This window comes from Emydura macquarii, unplaced genomic scaffold (assembly GCF_026122565.2).
Source record: "Emydura macquarii macquarii isolate MOO-44397 ecotype Brisbane River unplaced genomic scaffold, CSIRO-AGI_Emac_v2 contig_1043, whole genome shotgun sequence".
NCBI classification, from domain to species: Eukaryota; Metazoa; Chordata; order Testudines; family Chelidae; genus Emydura; species Emydura macquarii.
The window spans coordinates 6,991,110-7,009,167 of NW_027131180.1; the positions used below are offsets into that span (position 1 = coordinate 6,991,110).

Here is an 18,058-nt window from a genome sequence, read left to right on the forward strand (position 1 = left end):
TTACAGGAAATTATATTGTCATTGGATATGACTTAAATCATTGTCCTTCTGGAGTCTGGCTAAATCCCTTTCACACTCCTGGACCCCAACCAGAAGTCCCATTTTACCTAGACAGGTATAGTCCAGAACACCTAAACCAGGGCTCCGCCCCTAGAAGTGATAAAGAAACATTGCTAAAGGCACAAAAAAAAGCTAAAATATAAAGATAGAGATGTTTATAAATATGTGCAAAGAGACCTGTAAAAGGAAGAGGTGTATGCTTATAAATATCTAAAATGTTCCAGAATGTTTTCATTGGAGAGGGCTGTGACCCAGACCCCTAGGAGCGTCCCAAGGCCCTCTTCACTTAGGAAAGGAAACCAACAGCATTAGGTATGTGGCCCAGAACCAATGATTGATAGGTAGCCTCACCCCTAGATATAGGGTGACCAGATAGCATATGTGAAAAATTAGGATGGGGTTAGGGGGTAATAGGCACTTATATAAGAAAAAGCTCCGAATATCAGGATTGTCCCTATAAAATCGGGATATCTGGTCACCCTACCTAGAAATGATAAAGAAACATAGCTAAAAGAATGAAAATTCTAAAATGTAAAGGGGCAGGGGAGTTAAAAATACGTTGAAAGGGATTGGCTAAAGGAAAAAATGGATGTTTGTAGAAAAAGTTTGTTAGAATCTAAATATTAACCAAAATATCCTAGTGAGAGAGGGCCCTATCCCAGACCCCTATGACCTCTCAAAGGCAATCCATATCTACAGAGGGAAACAAAAAATTTGGCATATGGCCCAAAGCCCCTAAACCAATGACTGATAAGTAAAATGAAAACAAACTGCAGCTAAAAATATTAGAAAAGCTATAATATAAAGAGAGAGGTGTTTTAAAAGACTTGCAAAGAGACCTGTTAAGGAAAAAGAGATGTTTGTAAATCCGAATGTTTACTACACACACAGCAACATGTTTTACCGCATGCATAACTGGAAAGAAAATTATTTAAAAACAAGATATAAATAATGATACTTTATAATAATTTGTGATATGAATTATATATTTACTTATGTGTTTGTTAGAAAGCAAGTGTGAGGCTTTTTCTTTAAAGTTAAAACAGGATTGTCACTACTTCTTATAAGCATTAAAAGAGAGGGAGCAAATTCAAAAGGTAAGGGAATAGAGAAGGCAGCAGCCCAGTACGTATGCAGATTGTTATTGATGTTTAAAAACCGGCTCATCCCATTTGCCTATCTTTTCTCAATTGTTAATCTAATACAACAAAGATGATGCAAGGGATGGAATGCAAGCCGTACGAGCCAAGGCTGAAGGAACTGAGTATGATTAGTTTGGAAAAGAGGAGATTAAGAAGGGGACATGATAGCGGTCTTCAGATATTTGAAAGGCTGCCATAAAAAAGATGGAGAAAAGTTGTTCTCTCTTGCCACAGAGGCAGGACAAGAGGCAAGGGGTTCAAACTACAAGCATAGCAGATTTAAATTCAATCTCAGGAAAACCTTCCTAAGTGTGAGAGCAGTAGGAGTAGGAGAGCAGTACTGCCTCAGGAGGTTATGTAAGCTCCTTCACTAGCGGTTTTCAAACATCTTGGCAGGGGGGTTAGATTAGATGACCCTCGCGATCCCTTCTAATCCTATGGTTCTACAGGCAGTAAGTCACTCCTTTTCTCTTAATTATTTTATTTGGTTCTGTAGAGGGTTCATGTTTTTGCAGCCAAAGTGATAAAATCCATGTAGTGGGTGTAATCACAAAGATCCTAAAATATTTTATTTAACTTCAGTCTTATCAGGAGCTATTCTGATCATCGTGGCCACAGGAACTTGGGGGCTGTGTCCCCTGAAATTAACAGTGGTGTCAATTTTCTTCTTATGCATGACTTTAAAGTCAAAAAGAAAAAATGTGTAATGCCTGTGTGTTGTCACACATATATGATACATTCATAATAACCCGCTGTGATAATAAATGGAGAAAACACTTGTGTTGTGCGTCACACTGTCTGGAGTGGTTCACAACTGTGAGTGCCAACCTCAGGGCAGATTGTCAAGAAACAGGGCAGACACCCCAAACTGGTTGTATGTTCTATAATTAGATTTCACCAACCCAGTAACAAGTGTGAACTCCTAGAGCACTGTAACAGTTTTACCACAGAGTCACAGATAGACTGGAATGCCCAGTGGGACTATCTTGCCACCCAGGCAAGCCGGACTTAGTGATAGTTGTTGCTGTACACATAAAAACACAAAATATTCAGATTGCTTATAGTCACAAGAGACCAGTCACTTACCACAGGTCAGTCGGTAACTTAGATCTCACACCAAAGACTGTAGTCAATCCTATAGCAAACCAACTAAGGGTTTATTAACTAGGAAAAAGAAATGAGAGAGTTATTTATGGTTAAAGCAGGCAAATGTATATACACAAATAAGTTACAGTCTATGGCTCGACAAGGTGACAGAGTCGTAGGAATCTGTCAGTACTGAATGTCTTTTAGGGCTAACCTGGGTTGACCTTGAGGATCTCTGCTTCTGTTTCGTAGATCCAGCCCTAGAGTCTAACCAGCCAAAGAGATCAAACATTTTCTTGCCAGCTATCCTTATTTCCTTCTTCCAGAATAGCCTTTTGTGGGTGTGCAGCGGCAATTAGCAAAGTCTTTGTATTGCAGTGTCCCACAATAGCTCATTTAGTTTTGATAGTCCTTCCTGATGGGCAAGATGTAATGCCTTTCATAGGGATTTAGCATTTTGCATTAGGTAAAGTTTATTCTTGTTTGGTGAGCTACGTAGTTTAGAAGAAATATTTTACAGCTATATAGCAAACACTTACATATTATCTTAGAGCATGGGATACAGATCTTATGAATAGGATTAATACATGTAGTAGCTTACAAGTATTTCATAAAGTCCAAACACATTGTTAAAAGCCCAATACCCATCTTAACCATACTAACACACAGGTGAGTTGGACAGGTTTCCAGCAATGAATTTGTGGCCTAAAGCCTGGGCAAGAGATGGCACCTGGTTTACCAGCATCACAATGTCTACCTACTTAAATTATTAAAATTAAAACCATGCAAGCAGAATAATTTCATAAACATATGGATAGGGAATATATCACTAAGTATGTACAAGCTCCCACCCTGTTCTCCAGAGAGGGGACTTAGACACAATTTTCACATAGTGGTATCTAATTTATTTTTAAACCCATAAACACACACACAGGCAATCACCCAGACATACATTTAAATTTGTTTTTAATTTATTTTAGCAAAACATACAATGCAAACATATATACACATCCTGCACCATTCCGTACCACTTTTTTTTTTTTAGTGGTTTGAGCTAGTTTAAACAATGGACATCTATAGTTCTTTTTCATGTTAGGTTGCAGCCACAACTGAGAATTTATTTTTGTATTTTTAATGTGTGTTTGTGTGTAATTTATCTATAAAGTAACAGACTGATTTCAGAAAAATGGATAGTTGTCTATACAAGAGTATGTAAGTTGTGTATCTTGTACTGCGTTGGTTTCAGTGTCAGTTTCTTTTCCATTTCCTTCCATGTCATTGTACTGATCACTGTTTCTTTCCCTTTATTATGTTCTCCACCTTTTCCTCATATCTTGTATTGTTATCATAAATAGATTTTACCTGAATGTTCAATATTTAGTAAGACACAAAGAAGTGGAAAACCCAAACTTGGTGGAATGAGGATGATTAATGTGACACAGTATTACACAGGGTACAAAATATATCAGAATGACAGAAGAGATTGTACTGGTGAGGGAGTGAAAGAAAACATAGTCAAATGAAATACAAATCTTAAATGAATCAAACTGTGCCATAGAATCTCTATGGATAATAATTCCATGCTTGAATAATAAGAATATAGCAGTGGGGATATACTACCGACCACCTGACCAGAATGGTGATAATGACTGTGGAATGCTCAGGGAGATTAGAGAGGCTATAAAAATAAAAAACTCAATATTAATGGGGGATTTCAACTATCCCCATATTGACTGGGTACATGTCACCTCAAGACAGGATGCAGAGATGAAGTTTCTTGACACCTTAAATGACTGCTTTTTGGAGCAGCTAGTCCTGGAACCCACAAGAGGAGAGGCAATTCTTGATTTAGTCCTAAGTGGAGCACAGGATCTAGTCCAAGAGATGAATATAGCTGAACCGCTTGGTAATAATGACCATAACATAATAAAATTGAACATCCCTGAGGGGGGAGAAGGGGAAGGGGGGGGGAGGCAGACAGACAGCAAAGCAGGCTACCACAGTAGCATTTAATTTCAGAAAGGGGAACTACACAAAAATGAGGACGTTAAACAGAAATGAAAAGATACAGTGCCAAAAGTGAAATCCCTGCAAGCTGCATGGAAACTTTTTAAAGACACCATAATAGAGACTCAATTTAAATATATACCCCAAATTTAAAAACATAGTAAGAGGACCAAAAAAGTGCCAACATGGCTAAACAACAAAGTAAAAGAAGCAGTTGGAGGCAAAAGGGCATCCTTTAAAAAGTGGAAGTTAAATCCTATTGAGGAAAATAGAAAGGAGCATAAACTCTGGCAAGTGAAGTGTAAAAATATAATTGGGAAAGCCAAAAAAGAATTGGAAGAACAGCTAACCAAAGACTCAAAAAGTAACAGCAAAAAAAATTATAAGTACATCAGAAGCAGGAAGCCTGCAAAACAACCACTGGGGTCACTGGACAATCAAGATGCTAAAAGAGCACTCAAGGAAAATAAGGCTATTGTGGAGAAACTAAATGAATTATTTGCATTGGTATTCATGACAGGATTTGAGGGATATTCCCAAACCTGAGCCATTCTTTTTAGGTGACAGTTCAGATTGAGGTGTCATTAGAGGAGGTTTTGGAACAAATTGATAAATTAAACAGTAATAAGTCACCAGAACCATACCTGAAGAAACTCAAATGTGTAATTGTAGAACTACTAACTGTGATATGTAACCTATCATTTAAATCAGTTTCTGTACCTGATGACTAGAGGATAGCTAATGTGATGCCAATTTTTTAAAAAGGCTCCAGAGGCGATCCTGGCAATTACAGGCTGGTAAGCCTAACTTCAGTACTAAGCAAATTGGTTGAAATTATAGTAAAGAACAGGATTATAAGACAAATAAATGAATATGATTTGTTGGGGGAAGAGTCAACATGGTTTTTGTAAAGGTAAATCATGCCTCACCAATCTAGTAGAATTCTTTGAGGGAGTCAACAAGCATGTGGACAAGGGTGATCCAGTGGGTATAGTATACTTAGATTTTCAGAAATCCTTTGACAAGTTCCCTCACCAAAGGCTCTTAAGCAAAGTACCCGGTCATGGGATAAGAGGGAAGGACCTCTCCTGGATCAGCAACTGGTAAAAAGATAGGAAACAAAGGGTAGGAATAAATGGTCAGTTTTCAGAATGGAGAGAGGTAAATAGTGGTGTCTCTCCGAGGTCTGCCCTGGGACCAACATTGTTCAACATATTCATAAATGATCTGGAAAAAGGGAGGTGTCAAAATTTGCAGCTGATGCTAAACTACTCAAGATAGTTAACTCCAAAGCAGACTGCGAAGACTTACAAAGGCATTTCACAAAACTGGGTAACTGGGCAACAAAATGGCAGATGAAACTCAATGTTGATAAATGCAAAGTAATACATATTGGAAAACATCCCAATTATACATATAAAATGTTGGAGTCTAAATTAGCTGTTGCCACTCAAGAAAAAGATTTTGGAGTCATTGTGGATAGTTCTCTGAAAATATCCACTCAATGTGCAGCAGCAGTGAAAAAAGCTAACAGAATGTTGGGAATCATTAGGAAAGAGCTAGATAATAAGACAGAAAATACCATATTACCTCTTTATAAATCCATGGTACGCCCACATCTTGAATACTGCATGCAGATCTGGTCACTCCATCTCAAAAAAAGTGTATTAGAATTGAAAAAGATACAGAAAAGGGCAACTAAAATTATTAGAGGTATAGAAAAGCTTCCATATGAGGAGAAATTAATAAGACTGGACTTTTCATCTTGGAAGAGGGAATATGATAGAGGTCTATAAAATTATGAGTGGCGTGGAGAAAGTAAATAAAGTGTTATTTACTCCTCATAAAACAAAACCCAAAGATCACCTAATGAAATGAATAGGCCGCAGGTTTAAAATGAACAAAAGGTAGTATTTCTTCACACAATGAACAGTCAACCTGTGGAACTCCTTACCAGAGGATGTTGTGAAGGCCAAGACTATAACAGGGTTCAAAAAAGAACTAGATAAGTTCATAGAGGATAGGTCCATCAATGACTATTAGCCAGGATAGGCAGGGATTGCTGTTTGCCAGAGGCTCGGAATGGCCAATGGGATGGATCACTAGATGATTATCTGTTCATTCCCTCTGAAGCACCTGGCATTGGCCACTGTCAGAAGATAGGTTACTGGGCTAAATGGACCATTGGTCAGACCAATATGGCTGTTCTTATGTTCAATAATTAAGCCTTCCCTGTGGTTTTTCTTTACAACAGCTTTTAATCAATTTCCTTCAGTATTTTCCTTCTGTAGCGAGTAGCATTGTTAAATTGTTTGTGATAAATAGCTCCAGATGCTTTAATTTAAAAGGATATTTTAGTTAATGCCCTGTTGGGAGCAGTAAAAGGAAGTAGACTTTATTTATTTGTGCAGTCACTTATGCTTCCAGATGGCCTCATCAACATCTGTTGAAATTGGGACATTTCTTCTCAATAAAGATTAAATAGCTTTGTTGAATAAATGGTCATTCTCTGAACAGGTTTAAGTATAAGCCTCCAGCATTTCTGGTAAATCTCATATGAAATGTGACCCAACGAATGAGATTATTCAGAACGTGCTAAGAGAGCTCTGTGTTGTACTAAGCCAAAACCATAAGAGTGCATGAATGTACCTAATTAGGTATTACACAACCCTCCCACTCAAGCTAAAGTAAGGCAATTGCTATGCAGTGATTTGTGAATTAATTCCTTTTTATCTTGGGAGTTATGAAGACTTGATCAAAAGCAAGTCCCTCACTGGTAGTCCCCTCCCCCCCACACACACACACCTTGTCCCCTTTGACTATGAAAAGTACTTTTAATATATCAGATAATTGGATAACACACCACAAAGACAATTACAGAAAAGTATATGGAAAAATATTAATCTTATTTTGTTGATTTGTTTTTATAGAGGTCACAGAACAGTAGTATAACTACATCATTTTCAGTCATTTAGCCTATGCAAGAAGTTAGCTTGAAATAAACACACCGCCATACAGGCCATCATAGACAAATAGTATAAGAGACAAAGATAATGGCAATCATTGAGTGCTTCTTGAACACAGTAAACACTGACCAATATTTTCAAAAGTGACCAGTGATTTTCAGAGAGTAAAATCATACTGCTTTCTGAAAATCAGACCCTGTCAAGGTGTCTCAGAAGTTGGGCAACCAACTATTGACACCCAAAGTCACTTGTCATTCTTGAAAATCTGGCCATATTGGCAATAAATTAACGTTAATAATGAGAAAACTTTTCCAAAGACAGCTTCTTAGCTTAATAATATTTAGAGCATTCAAAATGAAAATGATCCAAATATAAAAACAGGTGTTGTATGAATCTCTATTTTAGGCTAGTCATTAATTCCAGGTTCAGCACTTTCTCTAAGGAGGGAAATAGGACCACTACAAACAGTTCTCTCTATCCTTAGAGTTTTTCCTGTATTAGCAATAGGATGGAATATCTTGAAGTGTTGGGGGGCCCATTTCAATCTAAGCCATCATTAAACATTCATATGAAAATAGGCACCAGCAAATTATTAGTTTTTAAAAAAACAAGTCAATAGAAAAAAAAATCTGATCTAGAAGCTTCATTACAGAGAGTAAATGAATTGCACTTGGAACGTCCTCTCTAGGTATAGGATTATCCAATTGTCTTGGTACTTGAATATCTTGCCTAAGAATTCTTTAATGTTTTTTAACTGACTGTACTTATAGAAATAAATAATTTTACAGTAAATTTCAAATTCAGATAGAATGTCTTTGCTTTTAGTCTTCCTATACTTTAATTTCTCTCTTATAGAATCAGTTCTGGGATTTATGTATTCTCTTTTTGTTTTGAAAAGCAAGTCATTTGTCTTTCCTTTCCTTTTTTTTTTTTAAGACCAGAGAATTGTTTACTAAATTTCATGAGATTATTGTTTTTTCCCCAGAGCGAAGAATTTATACGAATTAATATCTTATTAATCCTTAAGGATCTACTCTTTTTGTTATTATTTATTTTTAAAGTAGATAGAGATTTTTTACTGGAAGACCTAACTTAGGTAATTGTTTTCTGATTTGAAGAAGGTAAGAATAAAGGGACTTTAATTACTGCTTTGACAGCATCCTATCTTGTTTGATATTAAGTGTTCTTGTGCTTATTAGATAAAATTATATCCAACTTTCCTTGGCATAAAGCTTTGCTATTAAGATGGGGTTATTATTATGATTGCTAGGAACTGTTTAAACAGTAAGAGACAGCCCCTTTACCAAAGAGCTTCTAATCTGAATAAACAAGACAGAAAAAAAATGGTGAGGAAGGGAGATGCAGGAAGTCTGTGGAAGAGCTGGGAATGAAAATCAGATCGCCTGAGACCCAGCTCAGAGGCTTAACCACTGGTTATAACAACACAGTTGTATAAACGTGGTTCGCAAAGTAGGTTTTTTTGGTTTTTGTTTGTTTTTTGCTTTACCACTGCTTACTCAACTTCTACATCCAGTGGGAAGATGTTTTAGCACTAAGAAGCTGCACTAATGCTGGCGTTACTTTATCCCACAGATTATTGCCATGTTAAAATTCAGGTTTTTTGCAAAAAACTATATTTTCCAATCTAATAGGTCTTCGTTCTCTGTTCTATAAATGTCATTAATTGCTTTAATTTACAGTAGGATAATCAGGCTGAACAACAGTATTGCATGCACATAAAATAAGCTCTTAAAGTTTATTAAGAAGTAAGTGCCATAGACTCAGATCAGTGACAGTCAATTCTCGATAAATGTTTTAGTAATCATATGGTATGTTAATTTGCACTAACTGTCTTATCACATGGAAGTAGTTACATTTGAGAGGATAGCTGATTTGTGTTCAGATACTACCAGATTATGGAGAGAATGGAGAATAAAGAACAAGCTGAACAGCAATTGAACTACCCAGATAAAGAGTACAGTAGCTGCACAGCATTGCTTCCTACAGTGGGTTCTCTTACTGTTGGAGGCCCAATCATACCAGGTGCCAAGGACCCTCAACTCCCATAGAAATCATTGAAAGTTGAGGGGATTAAACACCTTCCAGGCTTGGACCCAGAGATAAAAAGGAATAGAAAATATTTTTCTTTGAGACGCATAATGAAACAGTTGTACTCCATATGAATCACAAAGGCTTAATTTAAATTTAAATTTTATTGTTACTAGGAGATAGCTTTCCAAGGCCCCGAGTCAGGAAGGCATGCAAGCCAGAGGTTAACTTTAAACATCTGATTAGTCCCATTGAAGTCAAAGGGAATAAACACACACACTTCTGCACATGCTAAGTAACTTACTGAACTGGGGCCCAAACGTCATCACTCCGTGAGATTGTGCAGTAGTTGTGCTTTCCTTGCTCTACAGTCAGCACCATGCCTGCCTATCACACCGTTATTCTGGAGCCTCCTCATTCTCTGATTGCAAGACTGTGATATAGACCGCAATATCTCAGAAGTGGAAAGGTGTTTTGCTTGGTTTTTTTGGTACAGATCTTATTAAAATTGAATTTTAAAAGTTCAAATATTTGCATGCAATCTATTTTACTGAATTATTTTGATGATTGTTTTATTTATGATTAAAGGTCTAGAAAACATGACCTGTGAGGGAAGATTGAAAAAAATGGGTTGTTTAGTCTGGAGAAGAGAAGATTGAGAGGGGACATGATAACAGTTTTCAAGTACATAAAAAGTTGTTACAAGGAGGAGGGAGAAAAATTGTTCTCGTTAACCTTTTGAGAATAAGACAAGAAGCAATGGTCTTAAATTACAGCAAAGGTGGTATAGGTTGGACGTTAGGAAAAACTTCCTAACTGTCAGGGTAGTTAAACGCTGGCATACATTTTCTAGGGAGGTTGTGGAATCTCCATCACTGGAGATTTTGAAGAAGAGGTTAGACAACCACCTGTCAGGGATGGTCTAGGTAATACTGAGTCTTGCCTTAAGTGCAGGGGACTGAACTAGAAGAGCTCTTGATGTCCCATCCAGTCCTACACTTCTATGATTCTATAAAGCCATTAGGCTGCACTATTTCATAAATATATTAGATCTACTTACATCAGAAGTTTTCATCAGCTTGTTCATTCTCCAGTAGCAGTTTTCCAGATGTCGTTCTGGCTATGTTAATGTCTGTGGTGTGTGATTATTTCCTTCTGTAGAGTCCTGTATCAGGGTGTCATATCACAAAGAGTGTGTCTGTTACAAGCTGTAGTTATTTAAAGCCAGATTCTGACATACTTGCTATTGGTGAATAGTACCTTACTCTGAATATTCTTATTGAAATCAACGGGACTATACTCATGGAGTAAGCTGTTCTCAGGGTGAGCCCTGCTATCAGAATCTGGTCCTTAACATTTATGAAGAACCACCTAGGTCTGGTTCTCAAGTCTGCCACATACATCCTTGTCAAGTCATTTGATCTTTCCATGCCTCAGTTCCCCCTCTGTAAAATGATCATCCTTCCCTGCTTCTCAAGAATGTTGTGTAGATATAGTTGTTAATGTTGTGAGATGCTCAGATATTATAGTGATGGGAGCCATAAACACACCTATAGTGATAACACAATCTGTGAGGGAAGTAAATATTTTCATATCCTGGTTCACAGTTGGCTGAAAAGAGTTGTGTGATAAGGCTATGAGGATCTGATTCTGAAAGAGAAATTGTTCAATCACACTCATTCCCTACGTCAACATCTCCAAGAAGCTCAACATTTCACAGAATGCAGCTGTACATTTGTATTTATTTCAAAGAAAAATATTTCAAATGCCCATAACATGCGCATTTATTTTTAGATGAATCTCAACATTTGTCATCCCTCAAAGTAAACACTGATTTATGCTTCACTTTGGATTGGTAAATCTTTATAATTGACCCCAAAACAAGTTAAGGACTAAATTCACCAATGGCAACTGAGTTGTCTTCTTTTATACAATGATGGGGGATTTTCCATATCTACAGACTACATCCGTTTAACACATAAGTATACTGGTGCACAGAAGGCTTATGAGACTTGCCCAAAGTCAAACAGGTCTATGGGAAGACCAGGAATCTAAGAATCTCAGAATCTAAGAATTCTGACTCCGGGTCTCCTTCTCTAGCTGCTAGATCCATTGTCTTTCACCCCCAGTTGTATTATACTTGTATACTGAAAATAGGACATGGCTGAGATGCATCCTGGCAGATTTCAGCATTTTAACACAGTGATATTTGTTTTTGTCAGGATTCCGAACAGAAAGCTTTTGCTGATTGGCCACTTTCAGATCACAAGTTAATAATAAATCCCATGGAATTAAACAAGTATGAATAGCATGTTGCCCAGCACAGCATCGGATGTGACCTCAAGGAACACTGAAAGAGCTCAGCTTCAGGATGACTACATGATGGCTTCTCCAGAATGGAACAGAGGTGTCCACAAAGATGATACTGCTCTGAAAGAAAAAGAGCACACTGACATGGTTGCTGGAGCCAGGGAGCCAAGACTGAGTGAGCCCCTGGGACAGACAACTAGCTGGAGTTTGCAGACTTTGCTCAGTAAGGAGGAGGAGGACGAATCCTTAAAATATTCCAAATATAGACGAGGAAGGTCAGCTGGTAGTATACTGTGTCTTGCTTCTCCTGAGCCTTTCTACCCACTTGAAAGGAAGACATTGAGATCTAGTCAATCACAGAGTGTTTTGGCACATTCCTTAAGCATAGTTTAAGAAAGCACATATGGAAGCCATTAACCAACACCAGATACTATCCAGGAGGTTGTGGATTATATAATAGGTGATAAAGTGGCTTTCAAAATATCTGTTCAACTGATTAATAATAATAGTCCAGGTGCTGCTCACCAGGTACATACAGGACCAGCAGGTCATGATGAAGCTGCCAATTTAGAACAATCTCCAGATGCTGCACTCCGTTTGCTTGCACCATGTCCAAGATGAGAGGGGCTTCCAGGAGATGGGATGCAAGATGGACAAGCACTCAGCTCAACTAATCAGCAGAATTTGCTTGATTCACATGAAATGCTGGTGTTGTCAGAGAGAGAAACAACAGCATTGCAATGCTCCTCTAATGGATCCTTTGCAGTAACGAACCAGGAAGGTCCTGGCTTAATCCAGGGGATTAAGATGATTGCAGCATTGTCAAAGAGCTCGTACGGCAGTGACACATCAACGATCTGCAGACAGGGTTTCTAATACTCATAAGGTAAAAAAGACACGTGAGAAGGCTGAGAAGTAGCCTATTTTCTATAGCATACAATCACTTAGAAAACAAATGAGGGCTTTCATGGTCTGGGGGACTGGAAATGGAACCTGATGCTTGCCACCCTAGGTTACCGTTAGAACTCAGACCTCGCTGATGGCGGGTGGCATTTTCAAAATCATCTCGAGGACTTAAGTGTCTAGCTCTTACTGAGTTTCAATGGGAGCTGGGCCCCTAACTACTTTGGTGACTTTTGAAAATCCCATCCAATGACTAAATGTTTTATCACGGGGCTATTTGGTGGCCAGTGTGGTTGCCACTCCTTGTGGACGGGGGCGCTCAAGAAAACAACAACTGACCTTAATTGGCTGTCACAGCTAAGAGGCCAAGAACTGAACTAACCTCTTGTACATAGTGACATGGTGAAAGGCACTCTCACCCAAACAGCCTGGAGCAAATTCCTGGGGCCGCTTGCACTGATATTTGCTGTGCTATTCCCTCTCATGGGACTAAACAAAGAACCTGAGACTTCAAAACTGCCATTTGTCATCCCTAAAGTCACATAAACATTTTAAAGTAAAAGAACCGTATATAAATCTTGTTGTGAGCTCTCCTTGCTAGCTCTGCCTAACCAGCTAAAATGTTACCATCATCATGTATTTCTCTTTAAAAAAAAATCCATACATCTATCCTCTTATGTTGAGAAAATCCACTCATTAAAAATGAAAGGAAAGGGAAAAAACAGCTTCTGTTCATCTCCATTTCTAAAGCACACAGCAGGAGGGCTGGAACGAAAGAAAGAGCCTTTTCAGAGTGTCCTGCTGTCTCCCACACCAGAAGCAGAGGAGGAGGAAGGTAGGGAGTGTGCATGGGAAAGCCGAGGATAGACGTGGGGGCAATACTGGACGCACTTAAAAAGCAGGGGAACAAGGGAGGGAAGCACCTTTACAGCAGCAGCTCATCTGTATTGCTTGGGTCAGGTAAGGCTGTGAAATCTTCTTTGCAGTGAATTGCTGCTACATGGAGTAAAAAGTGCAGGTACTCTTATTTGGGGCTGTGTGTGGAGTAGATTTATTATGTGTGGGTGCAGGTGGGGGGAAGGAAGGAGAACCTGTTCACGGCTGCACTTGGGGTTAGGGAGTACCGCAGCATGTCTTCTTGCTTGGAGACCGAAGTGTGGAATCAGGGCTTCTAATTTACAGAGTCCTGCTTCCTGCCAACTCATCCACTGACTGTGCAAAGCTGGGCTCAGGGAGAAAATTAACCCGACTGTGATTGTACCAAAACAATGCAAATCTATTTTTTATTTGACTATTTTTAACGATGCTCACATCATCAAGTTGGTGACTTGTAGATTTTAAAACAATACTGTTGGTAAGGGGGTCCCCACAACCAGCTTCATCATAGTTATTAGTACATGAACAAGTGAACAAAAAAGTTACCTTCAGCTTCCCACTGGCAGAAAAAAAAGATAGGTTACTACACAGAGGGGCAGCATTGGAAAAGAAACATAGGGCCTGATTTTCTCATTTACACTAAGATTCCTTTACACTGTTCTGCCAGTGCAAAGGGGTCTTCAGGTGTACTTTATTTACATTCAAAGCTACTTCAAGGCTAAGTGAGAATCAGGCCCCTAATTTTCAAGTTACTAATAAAGATGTATGGAAAGCAGTGGCAGGTTTCGGAATTGGCAGTGTACTAGTAACTCAAAAGAAAACCAGTGAAGAGCACACACAATCAACAGGCATATTGTATATTTATTAATAGAGTAAACCTGCCAGGTGCCAAATGTTGCTGTTGCGGATGATAGTCTAATTCGGAACCTTTCACAATAGGATGGATTTGCTATCACCCCAAACAGCGTGTGCAGAAATTCTCCTTTGTCCTAGGCTGACAGGCACCAGGCACCGTGCCCTTTTAAATAGCGCGATAGTGCACATGTTATGTTTATAAATGTTGAAGATGGCCAAAATGTAAAGTGGCTTTCTCAGTTTAATGCATCTTGCTCCTTCTCTGTGCATTGATGTACTGAGCTGACCAGATTTTGCTAGGAAGTGACTGTTCAGACCCCCTGATCCCCCTGGTATTTGACTGACATTTTGAATGGCAGGGCACAATTGCAGCTGCTCCAGCAGTCTTGCTGTCTGAAGCCCTCATCTCTTGTGCCTTTGTGCTGTTTAAAGCCTAACACAAAGGAGAACATGGATGTAAATGGAAGGTAATGCCTACACCCAAGGAGCATTGGGGATGCTGAATTTGGATGCATGAGCACAGAGTGACCAACTAGGACAATGAAGATAAGATGAAAGAAACAGCTGTTAAGTTTGGATAGGGATTTAAAACCAAACCAAACCTGAAATACAGCTTTTGTGCACAAAACAATAAAAGAAAGGGGCCTTCGTGATGGCAGCTGGTCTAAAATAAGCCTGTGTGTAAAAACCAGATAAATCATTTAGTTGCTATTTAAAGTCTGACATTGTATGTTTGTGTGATTATATTCCGATGCCTAGAAGATGTTTTTCAGCAAACAATATTTAAATACCCTGAATACTGATTATCTGCCAGAAAAAAAATACATTTATAATTTGATCTGCTTAACACTCGTTACCTTCAGGCACATTTTTGGTTCAACAAAACTGTTAAGCGACTGCAGAAATTTCATTTGACCTGTTTTCTCATCTTGAATGCACTGTGTTGCTTCAAGATCCCACTTCTATCTATTGATTCTTTTATATTGTATTTATATTTAGTCTTTGATGAGATCTAATCAAAATGGCTTTCTGCTTGTGTAATGGTTTATGCAACTTTAAAAGTTTCCCACATACAGATCTACGTGACTGAAATGTAAGTCATATCATAGAAATATAAACATGCTGAAATTGTACTTGTTTAGCTTTGCATTCAAATACACAAGCAACTACAAATTATGATGTATATATTACAGCAGTAACAAGCTAAGAATTGTTTACGTGGATTTAATGGTAAGTTGTTCTTCCATTTCACCTACATGGTATATTTTTAATATATCATTTAATGTATGAACTCAATTATTGTATCTGTGATCTGAACTGCTTTAGAGGCCTCACATTGCTCCCAATGGCAGACTGTTAATAACTAGATACCCTTTGTTATACTTTTAAATACTAGGCAACAGACATAGAAGAATCTCAGGCTATATCCCTGCATCTGCTGAAGTCCCTGGTTGAGACAGCAGAGGAAATTAATCAGCTTATGAGGAAAGTGCAGATTGAAAATCAGCAGCAGTTGGAGGAACGGTGCCTACTTTCTGCGGAAAATGAAAGGTTCAAAAGGGAGGTAAAATGATTTTGCTCCTTTTTTACTGTGACTTTTCTATATCTCAAGTTTGTGATGCTTAGTCCTGTTAAAAATAGCTGTGAAGTTCTGAAGAGAGATTGATGTGTTCATGCAATGTTTGTTTTAGAATCAGAGAAATGTAGGGCTGGAAGTCCTCAAGATGTCATGGAGTCCAGCCTTTGGTGCAGAGGCAGGAGAACCTAAACCTAGAACACTGATGACAGGTGTTTGTCCAGCCTGATCTTCAAAACCTCCAGTGATGAGGATAGCACAATCCCCCTTGGAATCCTCTTCCAGTGCTTATAGTTTTCTAGATATTCAGAAAGTGTTTCTTAATCTGTAATCTAAATCTCCCTTGCTGCATCAAGTGGTTCTTGAGAACAATTGAGCACAATCCTCTTTATAACAGCACTTAACATATTTTTTTAAGACTAAACATGCCCCCCCCTTTTTTTTTTAATTTTTCCTCATAGATCAGGTTTTTGAAAACTGTTATAATTTTTGTTTCTTTTGAACTCTCTCCCATTTGTCCATATCTTTCTTAAAGTGTGGCACCCAGAACAGACACAGTACTCCAGGAGAGGCCTCACCAGTGCTGAGTAGAGTAGGACAGTTACCTCCTGTATCTTACATACGACTATCCAGTTAACACACCCCAGAATATTAGCCGTTTTTGCAACTGCACTACATTGTGGACACATTCAGTTTGTGATCCACTATTACCCCCAGATCCTTATTGATATTACACATGCAATTATTTTTGTTATACACATAATCCTTTGACTCTGTCTTTTGTGACCAGTACTTCAATTATATTTAATTTTATGTCTGGACAGAATCTAATCCATGGAAATTTTAAGAGATGGGAACAAATCTTTACAAACTACTGATAATTCCAGATATTTTTATAGAGCAATGTCCTTTGTTCCTTTTTTGAAGACGTCCAAAAACAATAATAATATAATTGGAGAATAATTAGTTATTAGTTCTTTCTCTTTACTTTGCTACCCCTATAATAGACAGACGAGTAAACAGAGTGTTGCAAAAATCAAGGATGTGTATGTGGGAGGGGTTATTTACTTTTGCAATTGAAAATAAAACAATTTTTGTCTCAATAGCAAAGCAATTCATTTTAGATTTGGTGCTGTTGCACTGCAGATATTTTAGTTTGATAGCTTTCTACTGAATCCTACACCTTCAGTGGGCAAATTTGATTAGATATTATGATTTTTTCCCTCAACAAGCAAGGTGTGATTACACACACATTTAACAATTGTGCATGCAAATAAAAGTCCAGCATGCAACAGTTACTAGAATTGGCCCTCTGAACCCCTAGTTACCTGATTAATTCAATCACTGCAAATTAAGCAAGGAATGTCCCACCTAATTTCTTGGATGATCTAGTCCACAATGCCCATGAATGAGAAGTGTAGCTATGTGCACATATTGAGAAGAGAATATACGTGGCAGGCTTAATGTCACTAGATTTGTAAATATATTAGAATATATAATTTCAAACCATCAGTTCACGGCCTGGTCCTGTGAGTTGCGTCTAGCTGACAAACTTCAGGAGCGCTCCTTTGTGGGGGGACGGGGAGGAAAGGATGAGCTTTCAATTCTCAGTTCATCTAAAAATGCAAGACAGAAGCCACCATAATCTATGAGCAGTGCACATCTACTACCAGGGGTGCATTCAAACAATTTTAAGTTGCTCCCTACTCCAGGAGTTCAGAGGCCCTGTTGCCAGTAGTTGGTGGCCCCCTGGTCACTATCAACTCTGCCATACAAAAGAAAAACCCCAAAATTAGGAACTGTTGAATATCCCCAATTTCATTTTTGTGAAATGATGTGGTGAGTTGAAGGAGGCATTTGAAACCTAAACTGCTGCTGGGAACCAAAAGAAAAGAGGGACCCAAAGAGTCCAGAAAACTTTAGAAGGAAAAAGAAAGACAAATGTAATAAAAAACTAAGTTAACAATAAATAGATTCAAAATAATAGAGAATGATCATTCTTTTACCACAAGCTGCATTTCTGTGGGAAGGATATCTTGCACATGCCTGCTCCACGTCACACATAAAGGTCTTTTAGCAAGGATACCAGTGGGCAATTTTGTGACCGTTAGTGGCTTCTTTCTACCCCCATTGAAGTCACTGGGAAAACTCCCATTGGCTTTTGGGGTGCAGATCAGAGCCAAAGGGCACTTTTTGGGCAGTTGAAGGCACTCAACCTGTGGTCTCCT

The 18,058-nt window shown here is 38.3% G+C and overlaps 1 protein-coding gene across 1 annotated transcript in view; it reads left to right on the top strand.

The window, feature by feature from the left end:
• Positions 1 to 18,058, top strand: part of LOC137151074 (uncharacterized) — a 39,922-nt gene that overhangs the window by 3,068 nt on the left and 18,796 nt on the right. Inside the window, exon 2 of the mRNA XM_067545299.1 lies at positions 15,651 to 15,818. The gene's annotated coding sequence lies outside the window, so the exon portion shown is untranslated. The remainder of the gene's footprint in view (positions 1 to 15,650; positions 15,819 to 18,058) is intronic.